This window comes from Wyeomyia smithii, chromosome 3 (assembly GCF_029784165.1).
Source record: "Wyeomyia smithii strain HCP4-BCI-WySm-NY-G18 chromosome 3, ASM2978416v1, whole genome shotgun sequence".
In the NCBI taxonomy this organism is placed as follows: Eukaryota; Metazoa; Arthropoda; class Insecta; order Diptera; family Culicidae; genus Wyeomyia; species Wyeomyia smithii.
The window spans coordinates 256,368,203-256,383,027 of NC_073696.1; the positions used below are offsets into that span (position 1 = coordinate 256,368,203).

Here is a 14,825-nt window from a genome sequence, read left to right on the forward strand (position 1 = left end):
AAAATTCACCATTGCTTCAAGAACGTGTTTGTGGCCTTGAGGAAAGCTGATTGTAATTTGTACTTGGCAGAAGGAACAAAAAATACTTTGAGCTAGTGTATTTCGTAACAGCTTTAGCTTCGGACCCAGCATCTTAGCTAGCTCTCCTGGTAACAGCAATAGTACGGGAGACTGAATTTGGCTGCTCTGCAGCTTGTCTGTGGCTTGCTTGTGTCCTCGATGCCATCTTGATTAAGAGTTTATTGACGGTCGAACTGTTGACGGACTTTTCTGTTCTTTCTTCCATAATACCGTGTGTGTAGCCCCGCTCACTTGTCGCTTTGCTGCGTTTTCCGCCAATTTCGAATTTGTTACAAAATGGCGGCTGTGCAACGATTGCCGTGAATCGCTTTTTTTTTAAGTTGTTTCGCGGCGAGCAGTAGAGGTCGTGCCCAACTCCACCTATAACCAAAACAATTTTTTTTTTCATTATCTACATGAGTGTCGCTAGTGAAGTACACATGATTATATTTTTAGAATTTTTCTTCGCAAAATGGCAACGGTTTGAAAAAAAAAATTCTGTTTCGACAATAAGAATCGAATTTGATTGTTTATAACTTTAGTTGCTGTTAATCAATCGCTGAAATCGTGTGTACTCCACTAGATAATCTAATGAAGAAGCTACAGTTAAAAAAAATTCAAGTCAATCGGATGTAAACTTCTTCAGTTCTACTGCTCGCCGATTTTAAAAACATGGTTTTGAGAAAAACGCGTTTAAAGTTTCAAATTGCTATAAATCTTGAGAATCGCAACAGTAAAGCCCCTAATAATTTTTTAACCTTCAGTCAGCTACCTCTGTACCGTAATGTTGTCCTTTCTGGACTTTATCTTCCTCTTCTTCCTTTTATTTCATCTGATCTATGGCTGCGCCTACGCTCTTTCGTGGTATCAGGCATGCGACGCTCAGTGACTTTGACGCAGTTGGCGTCCGATCCCACGCAAAACTCAAACTTGTCACTCATATTTAAGTACTTTTGAGTATGATTCACAGTTAAAACGTAACAAAAAAGTCAAACAAAGACGGTACATAACGAGAACGGCTGATCTACTGAACAAATAGAAATTGTGACTAAACACGTGCTGTAGAGACGCTATAACGGTCGAAACTTGATGCAGCGACCTCTATACTACAAATTTGAAACACGATATCGATCATAGGTAACTTCTACTAGTTTACAAAGCCTCGAAATTGAAAACAAAAACGAGCATCGCCAAAATAAACAAAAAATGTTTTTTGGAGCATGAAAGTTGTTCGGTAAAAATAGATTTAAACGAATTTTGAGTTTAAATCAGTGCTTGAGCGATGTAGATTTTGATTCTAGGATAGTTTTAGCATGATTTAAGCCAATAAAAAAAATGACAAAAAAAAATTTTTTTTTTGGTAGACATAATCCCTTAAGTCACCTTTCACCTACGCAATTATATGGGTCCGGTCGGAAAGGGTTATCACTACATTCAACAGGAGGTATGGTTATTGTGCGCTTCAAATAAGATTGATTTCCATGAAATTAATTTAGTCCAAGTTAAAAGAAAGTAAGCGTCTATTAACTTAATACTTGCTATCACTCATCTGTCCTATAGCTTTAAACTAGCACTTGGCTATGATCTTGCTTAGACTTTGGCTTCTGTCCTAGCTTTAACTGTAACTGCACTCTTTAGACAACAGAAAAAGAATCCGTCGATGAAGCCAACCACTAGAAAGTAGTAGCAATATTCAGCGACGAGTCCCCCAACAATCAAATGACCCCCTGATTGTAATTTTTTATTAGACAACAGCAGGCCGTTGGGGATGTATTGCTATTATAACTATAATAGTTATTATTATTATCAATAAACGCATCTTTCAACTGTTAAATCCAAGACATAGATGAGGGGGCCTAGTGTGGTTGGTAACGTCTCCGCCAACCACGCTCGACGCCTGGGTTCGAATCCCACCGCCGACATAGGTGTCGATGGTTGTGTGGTGGCGTGATCCACTCACAACCAACCCAACTGCTCTAGATTCAATCCTAGCCGACACCGGGAGATTTTCTGAGGCGAAAAATCTCTGGGATCACGCCTTCCATCGCACGAGGAAGTAAAGCCGTTGGCGCCGGTCCGTTAATAAACGGGTCGTGAGTTAGGGTCCTGGGTGTGGAGTCGCCTCCCTGGGCGTCGGTGATTGGCCACAACAGTGGCGGAACTAGACCGACGGAAAATAAGCGAGAATAAAAAAAACAGCACATTAAGGTGAATAAAGCCGTGCCTCACTGTATTCAAACTGTTCCAGCCCGAATCGTACAACAGTCCTCTTAATAACAAAAAGAGTACCGTACAATTCGCTCGACACACCAGTATGCAAATTACTGCTCATTATTTCCCCCGAAATCAATCAGTGATGGTTTTTTAGTTGGAATTTAACATACATAATCACCACAGCGAAACGATAAATCAATGGAATAATTGACCATTGCCAAGTGCGTAACCGTAATTTGTTGCTTTTAGCTTCGATGAATGTTTTCGAGCAGCTACTGCTCGAACCCATCGCGTCATCAGTGTTTTGACAAAACTTCGGCTTAATTGGTGTAATCAACAATTGGCATCAGTGCCCAAGTGATAAAGCTGCTGTGAAAAAAAAAATCTACCGGAAAAGCTTCCTCTTCCGTGTGAAGGAAAAGAAAAAGCTAACACCAGTGGTGTCGAATTGTTACACAGTGTGGGTGAAAGTGTCCAGTGCGTGAGGGAGCTTGACCCGATTCACCAGAGAAAACCGAAAGGAAGCAAAAGGATCCCGCATCAGTCCAATAAAAACTGAGAAGTTTCCACAGAAGAATTCACCACCAAACACCGACGCCACTACCATCGAGTCGACGTAGGAAAAGTAAGTACCTACCTAGTAGCAACTCAACCGTGTAGTATTTCCTGGTACATGTCATCCCATGAGTAGGGAGCGGTTTCCATTTTACTGGGATGGCTCATTTTGAGAAGTTTTTCCAACCCACAAAGAAAAACATGCAAGAAAATTCCAAGCGAAAAAAACTTACCCACCTAGGGAGTGAACTTGAGCCCACAAAGTAAAACGCTGTATATGTACTATTAAACGAACTGACGAAAGCAGCTCTCGTTCATCTGCCGGCCAGCTGCTTCATCAGTATTGGGTTTTTTTCTCCTTCTCCACCGTCTGTCGAGATCAGCGGTCGACCATTGACCACCAGCAAGCGGTGAAGCGGTGATGCGATGGTATCACAGCATCACTTGGACACTGGTGGAAGGAGGCAACACTGGCGGGCAATTATTATTATCTAATTTCAGTGCATCTCCTCTACGTTTTACACAAACACACTCACAGACGTACACTTGCGGTGTCTAGCCAACACCAATTCCCGGCAACATACGTTCATGCTGTTGTGCAATGCACGATACTGCATTCCCTCAACTTCATACGTGGTTGTTGTGTTATTCGATTATGGCAGAGATCAAGCGATCGACCGACTGACTGACTGACATCGAGCCCGGCAAGATAGTGAATTGAAAATTATTTGGTCATACCTGTTGGCCCCATTACGGCGCTGGGGGCTTGGCCTCCAGCAGATTCCTTTGATGTCGTTTCCAAGATCTTCTGCAGTAGGAATGGACCATCAGAAGGATGGGTTTCTTGACGCTGCATCGTGGTGGATTCTTGGTTCTTTATTATTGTTGCACAACTTTGCATAGACAGCTTTATGAGCTTCATGAGTGAGTTTAGCTTTAAAATGCAATAAATTTACCACTAATTGCTTTAACAGTGTTGAAATATTTTTAAGTCATAATAATGGAGGTAGGAACGAGCCAAGACCGTTCCTGATTAAAAAGTGGTAGTAACTAAAAAAATCGATATAATCAATATTCCGTAATTTTGAATTTATTTTGTAGTAGAACTAGACTGCTGCGTCCATCAATTAAAACTATTGTGTAGTAAAGCTGAGAGTTGCAATGGCTGGGGGAACCGCAATGCAATGGATGGGGGAACCGGAATGTGATCCAGTCATATATCCGCGAGCGGTTGACCGATTCCAGCCATTTCTATCGGCAACATAAAGGACAATTTTCTTCTTAAACCAATCTGCTAATCCATGGAATGGATTCTTCTTAGTTCACTTTAGATTCCTCATAAAGTATAATTTTCAAAAACTCACTTAAAAGCACTAAATTTTATATTATAGCCGGGCATCAGCACTCTAAAACTCATTTAATTTAATCACCTAGGGTCCCCTCTCCTATATTCATCGCAGCACCTATATTCGTCTTAACACGCCTTTTTGATCAATTTATCATCAAATTTTACCACAGTGCGTCTTGAACTGTCCTACAGATCAGACGTTTTTTCGGTTGCTTGTGGACTGGTCTTTGACTGCCTATAGCTTCAAAGTTTGTGTTTTGTCAGTGTGTCTTTTAAAGACTACCTGAAAGTTATTTCCCATCAGTCTTTCTCAAGACTACCTACTTTTGAATTTAACATTTGTTTTCACTTTTTTCGTATCACCTGAAATGGCTGGACGGAAAAAGAAACCTCGCATCGCTGCGGGGAGGAAAAGAGAGGCATCTCTTTCTGACACATCGAGTGTCTGTAGTGACAATCCTTTTGATATTTTGCCTGAGCAAGAAGCTGGTGAAATGGAAGTTATTAATATTGAAACTATACAAAATATAAAATCTTTAAAAAAGGAGAAAGTTCCACCTATTGTGGTAACTATTTCTTCTGAATTTAATAAATTCAAAAAGGAACTTTCAACGTTTGTTTCTGACGTTAAAGTTACCTATCAAATTGGCCGTAGAGGTGAATGCCGCTTATTAGCCGACTCAGTAAAGGATCGTGATCGTCTTGTTCAGTATTTAACTGACAAGATGTACAAATTTTTTACATACAACACCAAGAACGCCAAGCCGTTCAAGGTTGTCTTGAAAGGTCTCACCAACGATCAAACCGTTGATGAGATCAAACTTACTTCAACAGAATTACTTGGTATAGCCCCTACCCAAGTAATTCTAATGAAACAAAAATCACGAGGCGAAAACAGTCAGAGAACTGGAATTTCCCTTGTTAATTATTTAATTCATTTTAACCGCAATGAGGTTAACAACTTAAAATTTTTTGAAAAAGCACATGCTTTGTATAATGTGCGTGTAAAGTGGGAAATTTATAGGAAGTATGGCGGAGGTGAAAAGCATATCACCCAATGCCGTACTTGCCAACGTTATGGCCATGGTTCCAAATTCTGTAACATGGACCAAAAATGTCTTAATTGTGGAGACTCTTCTCACAAAAAGGACACATGTCCTGTGAAAGAGAGTAAAAATTTTCGCTGTGCGAATTGTAACGGCAACCATATGTCAAATTTTTATCAATGCCCAGTCCGTTTAGCAATTGTTAAGGCAAGGCAAGGTAAACAAAATTCAATTTCTCAATTAAAACCAACTTCAAAACAAAATTCTCCAAGCGTACCAGTGACGCATAGTTTACCTACTCCTTTGCATACCCGTTTAACTTATGCACAGGTTACAGGTAGTTCGAACATTATACCACCTAGTGTTGGTAGTTCGAAAATGACCGTTAATATGGGTAAGCAAAACACGCTAGAAAATAATTGTACACCTATCACTCCAGCTAATATTGCTGCCGAAAATATTTTTTCTTAATGTCAACTGCCTGGGGCCTATTACGGCAGGTAAACTTTCTTTTTTGCAACAGGCAATGTTCGATCTTATGAACGCCATGTTGCAGGCAAAATCAATGTTTGAAGCCATTCAAATAGGCACAAATTTTACTATTAAAATTGTTTCTAATTTAAAATTTAGCAATGATTTTAAATAAAACAATTAAAATATTAAATTGGAATGCTCGCTCATTGAAGGCCAATGAGAATGAGCTTTTTAACTTTTTAACAGTAAATAATGTGCATCTTGCAATTATTACTGAAACATTTTTGAAACCTAACATTAAATTAAAATATGATCCCAATTACGTGGTTCATAGATATGATAGGATTCAGGGTTCCGGCGGTGGAGTTGCAATTGTTATTCATCGCCGAATCAAACATCGTGCTCTTCCCCATCTTGAGACGAAAGTTATTGAAACTTTGGGAATTGAAGTTCAAACTGAACTTGGGATTTTATTTATTGCCGCAGCATATTTACCATTTCAATGCACACGCGAGCTCAAAAATTATTTTAAAGGTGATTTACAAAAACTCACTAGAAATCGTTCGAAATTTTTCATAATCGGCGATTTTAACGCTAAACATCGTTCATGGAATAATTCTCAAAGTAATTCCAATGGCAAAATTTTATTCAATGATTGTTCTTCAGGATACTATTCTATTTTGTCTCCGAATAGTCCTACATGCTTTTCTTCTGTAAGAAACCCTTCAACTATTGATTTGGTGCTTACAGATCAAAGTCATGTATGTAGTGATTTGATCACACATGCTGACTTTGATTCTGACCATCTTCCAATAACTTTTTCTTTATCACATGAATCAATTTTAAACCCTATGAGCTCTGTTTTTAATTATAACAAGGCTAATTGGGAAAGATACAAAACTCATATTGAGAGAAATTTCAATAATGAGCTTGATTTGCAAAACGAAGTGAATATTGATTCCGCTTTGGAAGCATTAAAATGTGCAATTGTTGATGCCAGGAATTATTCTGTTCCAAAGGCTCAAATGAAATTTGATTCACCAATAATTGACGAAAATCTTCAACTTCTAATACGTTTGAAAAATGTCCGCAGACGTCAATATCAACGTTCTCGTGACCCTGTTTTTAAAACTATTTATAAAGAATTACAGAAAGAGATTAAACATAGATTTACTCTTCTGAGAAATCAAAATTTTGAGACTAAAGTTGAAAAATTGAAACCATATTCAAAACCATTTTGGAAGCTGTCGAAGATTCTTAAGAAACCTTCAAAGCCTATTCCAGTTTTAAAAGATGGTGAACGTTTTCTTGTATCCAATTAACAAAAGGCTCAAAGACTTGCTCAGCAGTTTGAGAATGTTCATAACTCAAATTTGAATTTTGTGAGTCCAATTGAAAATGAAGTCACACGTCAATTTGATTTAATTTCTTCCCAGGATTTTTTACCTGCAGAAATAATTGAAACTAACTTGAATGAGATTAAATCAATTATTAAAAATTTCAAAAATATGAAAGCACCTGGTGACGATGGAATCTTTAATATACTAATCAAACATCTCCCTGAGAGCACAATGGATTTTTTAGTGAAAATTTTCAATTGCTGCTTCAAAATTGCATATTTTCCCAAATTATGGAAAAATGCAAAAATTACTCCCATTTTAAAACCGGATAAGAACCCAGCTGAAGTTTCAAGTTATCGACCAATCAGTTTGCTTTCTTCAATAAGTAAACTGTTTGAGAGAGTTATTCTTAACAGAATGATGTCACACATCAACGAAAATTCAATTTTTGCAAATGAACAGTTTGGATTTCGCCATGGGCATTCCACAACTCATCAATTGCTCAGAGTTACTAATATGATACGAGCTAACAAATCTGAAGGTTATTCCACTGGAGCTGCTCTTTTAGACATAGAAAAAGCATTCGACAGTGTTTGGCATAAAGGTTTGATTGCGAAATTGCAAACTTTTAATTTTCCAATTTTCCTAATCAAAATTTTAAAAAATTATCTTACTGATCGAGCTCTGCAGGTTGTCTATCAGAATTCAAAATCTGATAGATTTCCTGTCAGAGCAGGTGTACCTCAAGGTTCAGTCTTGGGTCCAGTCCTGTACAACATATTCACTTCAGATCTTCCTGATTTGCCTCCAGGATGCACAAAGTCATTGTTCTGCGATGACACAAGCATTTCCGTAAAAGGAAAAAGTCTTCGTGTCATATGCAGTCGATTGCAGAAAAGTTTAGATATTTTTTCTTCCTACTTGCAAAAGTGGAAAATCTCTCCCAATGCTTCTAAAACTCAAATGATAATTTTTCCGCATAAGCCTAGGGCTTCTTTTCTCAAGCCAAACAATAATCACGTTGTCAAGATGAATGGGGTTATTTTAAGTTGGTCCGACAAGGTTAAGTACTTGGGACTAATTTATGATAAAAAACTTATTTTCAAAGAGCACATTGAGAGTATACAAGCCAAGTGCATCAAATATACGAGATGTTTATATCCTCTCATTAACAGGAATTCTAAACTTTGTTTAAAGAACAAACTTTTGATTTACAAACAAATTTTTAGACCAGCAATGCTTTATGCTGTACCGATCTGGTCAAATTGCTGTTCAACAAGGAAGAAAACGCTCCAAAGGATTCAGAATAAAATTCTGAAAATGATTTTGAAGCGTCCTCCTTGGTTTGGTACACTCGAATTACATAGACTTACTGGTGTTGAACCATTAGAAGCTATGTCAAATAAAATTATTAACAATTTTCGACAAAAATCGTTGCAATCCTCAATTGCTACGATAAGCTCTCTTTATAGCCAATAAGTTAGCAATTAAGTTAGTTGTAAGTTTACTTCCCCTTTTCTGACAAGTAGGTTTAAATCCCTACGAATGATAAGTCCTAATTGCGAAAGCAAACAAATCCTAACAATTAGAATTACAAATTTCTAACAGTGTTGAGAAGTCACCATTTGTGATTGGACACACATACTCATTATTTACTAATATTTATCATAAATACTGAAGCTACTAACAAATCCCCCCTTAAAAAAAAAAAAAAAAAATCAAATTTTACCATATTTTCAACGTAAAACTTTCAGCCACTTGAGAAAATAGTGATGCAAATAGATTTACTTTCAATAATTTGTGGAAATTTGACGGTAAATTGGACAAATGAGAGAAATAAGATTAATATAGGTGCACCAAGCTGTTGAATGAATAATGGAGCGATTACCCTACCTCAGAAAACAAAATCCGCGCATTTTTCTATACGGCTACAACGGGACTCGTTCAGCAGCCAACCAAAGTTTTTTCATCACTAGCGGACCACTTTTTATTTTGATCACTAAACAAAATCACTCACTACACTAAGAATACTTTAATCTTTGAAATGTTCACCTCAAATTTTCTAAAACAAGCTGGAATTAGCTGAAATAGATGAGATGAATTTCTACAATTCCTAAATTTCAACTGTATGTATTCTCATCTGTTTTCACTGCGTTGAAGAAAATCAAGAGCTGCCAAATCAATTATACTGAAAATGTTGAATTATTCCGACATAATTGACATAAATCTACAGCACTGTTGTGGTTACGTAGGTTACCTATTTTGCACGTAAACAACTGCAGCGGAGAGATAATTTCACTAAATATACAATGCTAAACGATTCCATAAGTGTGCGTAAGCATATTTAGCTTATTTGTTCAATGATTTCGTGAAAATTTGGTGTTTAATCCGTGCATTCTTCGTGAATATCGGCTTAATGAGATGGATAATGGAGCAATTCCTATGTGCCAAAATCGAACGGGGTATTTGCTCGGTCGAAAACTAACCATTAGGGCGTCCCAAAATTGCAACAAGTCTGGAATCTCGGGGGCTCACTCTCCAGATGATAGAAAATGGTGTTAAATCCAAAAAAGATGTCCAGTTATTCAATTTTCTATGAAACCTAATCCTTTTATATTTTATTTATTTATTTATTTCGTCAAGCAAATGTAGACTACAGTTATAATGATACAATGTTTACTTATATTCTATACATTATTGCCAGTAGTTAGTTGTTTTTTGATTTGATTTCTGCCCTTAGTGATGTCGATATTTTCGCAGTGCTGATTATAGTGACGCATCATGCGATGCGGGCCATTTTTTGAGTAGTTAGTTCTGTGAGAGCTTTCCGAAAATATATTACGATTTCTTAATTGACGACTGGGTGCAAAAAAATTTAGTTGCGATAATAATTTAGAAGATTCCACGCGTTGAGAAATAATGTCATTGATAAAGTAAAGCATTGAAAGTTCGCGGCGTTTTTTAAGTGCTTGTATGTCTATAAACATGCAGCGTGCTTCATATGATGGTAAGGGAAACGCTGTCCAATTTAGCTTACGAAATGCGTACAAAAAAAATTGTTTTTGGACAGATTCAATGCGTTCTTCATGTGTTACTATATAGGGATTCCATACAATGCTACAATATTCCAGAATTGGTCGGACGTATGTAATATATAATAGTTTGATTGTATATGGGTCTTGGAAATTATGGCCGAAGCGTTTTATGAAGCTCAGCATACTATTTGCTTTGTTGATTATTGTGTTATAATTTTGAATTTTAATTTATTCATAAGTCTTCAAAAAAAATCGTACAGACATTTCTAATAACTACTTATTCTAAGTCTAAACATTGATTTGGTCATATTAAAATCGTACACGTCAGAAACAATATTGAACTTACGACAACACACTTCGAATGGATTGTTTTGAGCAAAGTTAGTGTGGTATCTGGAAATCCGAAAAAAATCGCTTCGTCGAGTAAGCCTTTGTGGTACGTTGAACTGTAAATTGCTGAGCAGTTCTGGGCTGCCTAAGTTGTTTTCTAACAGGTCGAAAACGAAGAGACGTTGAAGCTTGGTCCTCCTACTTGTTAGAGTTTGTAGTTGTATATAAGAGCAACGATGTTCATAGCGTGGCAGTCGAAGTGGACCATTCCACGGCAGCATACGTAAAGCGAATCGAAGAAACTGACGCTGAATACGTTCAATTCAGTTGATATGTACAGCATGATAAGGTGCCCACACAATCGCCCCATACTCCAGAATGCTGCGCACTAGAGCACTGTACAGTGATTTCAAACGGTATATATCGTTGAATTATCGCGTGTTTCTCTTGATGAACCCAAGTACAGCATAGGCCTTTGCGGTTGTAGCTGAAATATGCTGAGCAAAACTTAACTTGGCATCAAGAAGGATGCCTTCACAGTATTGACTCGGTTGATACTGGCTTGTGACATCCTGTAGTCGTACATCATGACTTTCGCACATTTACTTCCATTCCATTAAGAGTGCACCAGCTTAACAAGGTGTCAATATCAGCTTGGATAGCACAGCAGTCAAGAGCAGATGTTACTACTCGAAAAAATTTGAGATCATCGGCGAACATGTATTTGGGAGATTGTATGGTTGAACATAAGTCGTTGACAAAAAGAATGAACAATAGAGGTCCAAGGTGGTTTCCTTGAGGCACACCCGAGTGTAACGTAAACGGCAAAGAACACGTTCCACCGATGCGTACGTACGCGCTGCGCTAGTTGAGGTACGACGATATCCACATCGTGAGCCAGTCCGGCAGACCCATTTTCCGTAGCTTTGTTACCAGCAGAAGGTGGGGCACTTTATCGAACGCTTTGGCAAAGTCAACGTTAATAGTATCGACTTGTTGGCGCTTATCCAATGCGCTACTAAGCAACGAAACATATGCCATCAGGTTAGTAGTCGTCGATCGTTTTTTGACAAAGCCATGCTGCCATTCGGATATAATGTGGTGAACTTTTGGGTAGAGCGAATCGTGAACCAGGCTTTCGAGCACTTTCGGTAAGCAGCTCAATATGGAAATAGCCCGATAATTTTTATCGTCGTGAATACTACCTGCTTTATGAACGGGAACAATTGCCGCTGATTTCCATGCGCTGGGAAAGCTTCCCTCTGATATTGATCTGTTGAAAATGATCCTTACAGGCAATGCAAGCGACTCTGCACAGTTTTTGAAGAAGATAGTGGTAGACACTCAGGACCAGCGCCTTTGGAACCAGCGATAGATTGAAGTTCCATCATCACATCACGAAGCGAAAAGTTGAAAGGTGCCAAACCTAAGTCGAACTGCGGCAAACTATTCAGATACGCTTCAGACGAAGGTGGTCGGTTATTACTTTGCAGACTCCGAAAAAAGGATGAGAATAGGTTTGCTGACGACCACGTTGTCGTTGTAAGTGACACGTTCGGGAACTCCAGAAAGCTGTTTGCGATTTTTCACAAAAGTCCAAAACGATAATGTTCTATGAATGTAAGTTTGGAGTCTAAGGCTACGCCTAGCCCTTTCTGACCGGGCCCATATAATTGCGTAGGTAGAAGGTGACTCAAACAAAACCGTCTCTCTCGCTTTTTGAACGTCCTATTCATTGTTTTATTGTTTACAACGCTAGTGTCAACATCGCAGCTGCTACGGAAAATAAAAAAACCGGAGCAAGCAAGTGTTTTCATATAGTAATTGTTCCGATTTAGGTTTTGTTATCCGTCATTTTTCACCCACACAATTGTGTGGGCTCGGTCGGAAAGAGCTAGGTTCCTTACGATTTTGCATTTTTCTACTGGTTGATTTCCTAACAAAATGTCTGTTGGTGGTGTTACTGTTTTTCTGCTAAAGGCTATTGAATTACATTTTTTAATGTTGAGTTGCAATAGACTTTTGTTGCACCAAGTGTAGAATACATTAATTTCATTCTGGAATATTTCGAAGTCTTCTGCATTGATTATTTCTATAAAGAGCTTCATGTCGTCAGCATATACAAGCACATGTATTGATTTAAGAAGAAAGGAAATGTCATTCACGTATAATATAAAAAGAAGAGGGCCCAGGTGAGAACCTTGAGGAACCCCGGAAGTTACTTCTATTGGGTTTGAAAAGGAATTTTGTAAGCGGACTATTTGTGTTCGTTTTGTTAAGTATGACTGCAGCCATTCCAAAATTTTTGTTTCCATTCCGTATTTTTCGAGCTTGAAGTACAATAAAGGTATGTCGATTCTGTCAAATGCCCTGCTAAAGTCCTTTTAAAGAGCTTCTACGTGGTTGCCGTTGACCATTACAGTTAAAGTGAAAGTTATGAATTCCAAAAGATTTGTGGTAGTTGATCGGCCTTTGTAAAAGCCGTGCTGTTGAGTTGTAATTTGCTGTTTTACCTGCTGAAAGATTTTTTCATTAATTATTGATTCAAATAATTTTGGACTGCATGAAATAATGGCAATTCCACGATAATTACGAATGTTAGATTTCGCACCGGTTTTGAAAATTGGCACTAAATATGAGATTTTCCAAAGTACTGGAAAAATTCCATTCTTCAGAGACATATTAAAGAGGTAAAGTAAAGGTGTAGATAGTTCTTCTGCCAAGTTTTTGAGAAAATTTTGAGCTATTCTGTCAGGTCCAGGACCTTTCGTAGCGTCTAAATTTTTAAGTGCGTTCTGAATTTCGAATTCAGATATTTGATTGACAGATAAAGAATTCGAATATTCAGGAAAATACGAGAAATATTCGCGGTTGCGGTCTGTTTCTTCAAATGTGGTGTATATTTCTTGAAAAAAAAGTGGCAAAAAGACTATATATTTCATTACTAGTGTGTCCTACATTACTGTCAAGATGCATTCGTGATGGAAAGTTGTTACTTTTTAGTTTGGTTTTTTCGCAATTGAAGAAGTTCTTAGGGCAAGATTTGATTTGATGTTCGATTTTACGGTTGTGTTCTTCATGTGCAATTTTAATGGCTGCGTCAAGTTGACAGCAAATTCCTTGGTTTTCGCTATTGTTGTCTTTTTTGTATATTTTATGTGCTTTTTGTTTTCTATTTTTTAGGTTCTTCAATTGTGGATTAAAGCACACAGGATATTTGTTGGTGCTCGTACGTCTTCTTTTTTTTTTTGTGGTACATTTTCTGATATAATTTGATTAATTATTTCATAAAATTTTGGTACTTCTTCGTTTACATTTCCTTCTTTACAAATTATACTACGCCAATTTATTAGGCGTAGTCTCCGTTTGACTTGTTCGAAGGCAGTTTTGTGGTATTCCGGTACATCCTCGTACTCGCAGTCGCTAGGGTACGAAGTGTTATTCATTACTATTAAATATTCAATTGCTGTGTGAAATGCTTCATTTTTCCAGATGGGAGTCAATGATGCATCTACACAGAAGTCTTCAGTGCAGTTTGTGAATAATAGATCTAAATATGCATTTTGTTTGTTCTTGACATTATTGATATAGACCGAGTTCTGAGGATTTGCCAAAAAGATACTGCAGTGTTTCGTTTTCGCCTACGACTGGGAGTAAGATAGATTCATTTTCAATGTCTACAATAAAGTCTGCATTACGTTGGTTGAAGTCGCCATAGACATGCAGTCTTACTTCTGGTTTCATGTTAGCCATAATAGATTCTAAAGTTTTGAAAAATAATTCATATGAATGTTTATGAGCATGTTCCGGTGGAAAGTACACGGTACAGAAGATATGTTCTTCACCAGCAATAAATGCTTTGGCCTATACATGTTCAAATTCTTTATATTTGTCAGATATTATTTCTTCAGAAGTAAAGTCTGCATTAATGGCAATGAAGACTCCACCGCCTGACTTTTTTCGACTGGTAGACAAATTCCGGTCGTGCCGGAATACATTATAAATGTTTCCAAATACTTCTTCGCTTCTTACGTTTTCGTCCCAGCTACTTTCAGTTCCTAAATTATTTTAAAAGATGATGACAAAATATTTTGCTGAATGCTGAATTTTGCTGAAATGTCCAGGTGTGCCTACGTTAATACTTGCCAGATGGGGCGTCCTTACTTGTAAAAATTTTTGGTGCTTTCACGTAATTGCTGTAGACGCTTGGTTCGTTCACTTGTCAGAAAATTCTTATATGACAGCAAGTCGGCTTCGGCTTCGAGTGGTGTGAGTCCATATTCCTGATGAACTTTGATGAAAATGCTCCGTAGATGGTCGGAAGATGTGGGAAGACCTTCCGATGCTAGGAGCATTCTGATGCTGGTTGGCGTTAGCCCTTCTACACATACTGATGACGATTGTATACGAGGATTCGACTGTG

At 37.7% G+C, this 14,825-nt stretch overlaps 1 protein-coding gene across 4 annotated transcripts in view; it reads left to right on the forward strand.

Moving 5' to 3' along the window:
* The window catches only part of LOC129729567 (UDP-glucosyltransferase 2), a 121,357-nt gene that overhangs the window by 12,176 nt on the left and 94,356 nt on the right, over window positions 1-14,825 (forward strand). For 2 of the 4 annotated variants that reach the window (XM_055688233.1, XM_055688234.1), the window contains one exon: window positions 2,524-2,899. The exons of the other annotated variants lie outside the window; for them this stretch is intronic. The gene's annotated coding sequence lies outside the window, so the exon portion shown is untranslated. The remainder of the gene's footprint in view (window positions 1-2,523; window positions 2,900-14,825) is intronic. 4 annotated transcript variants of the gene reach the window in all.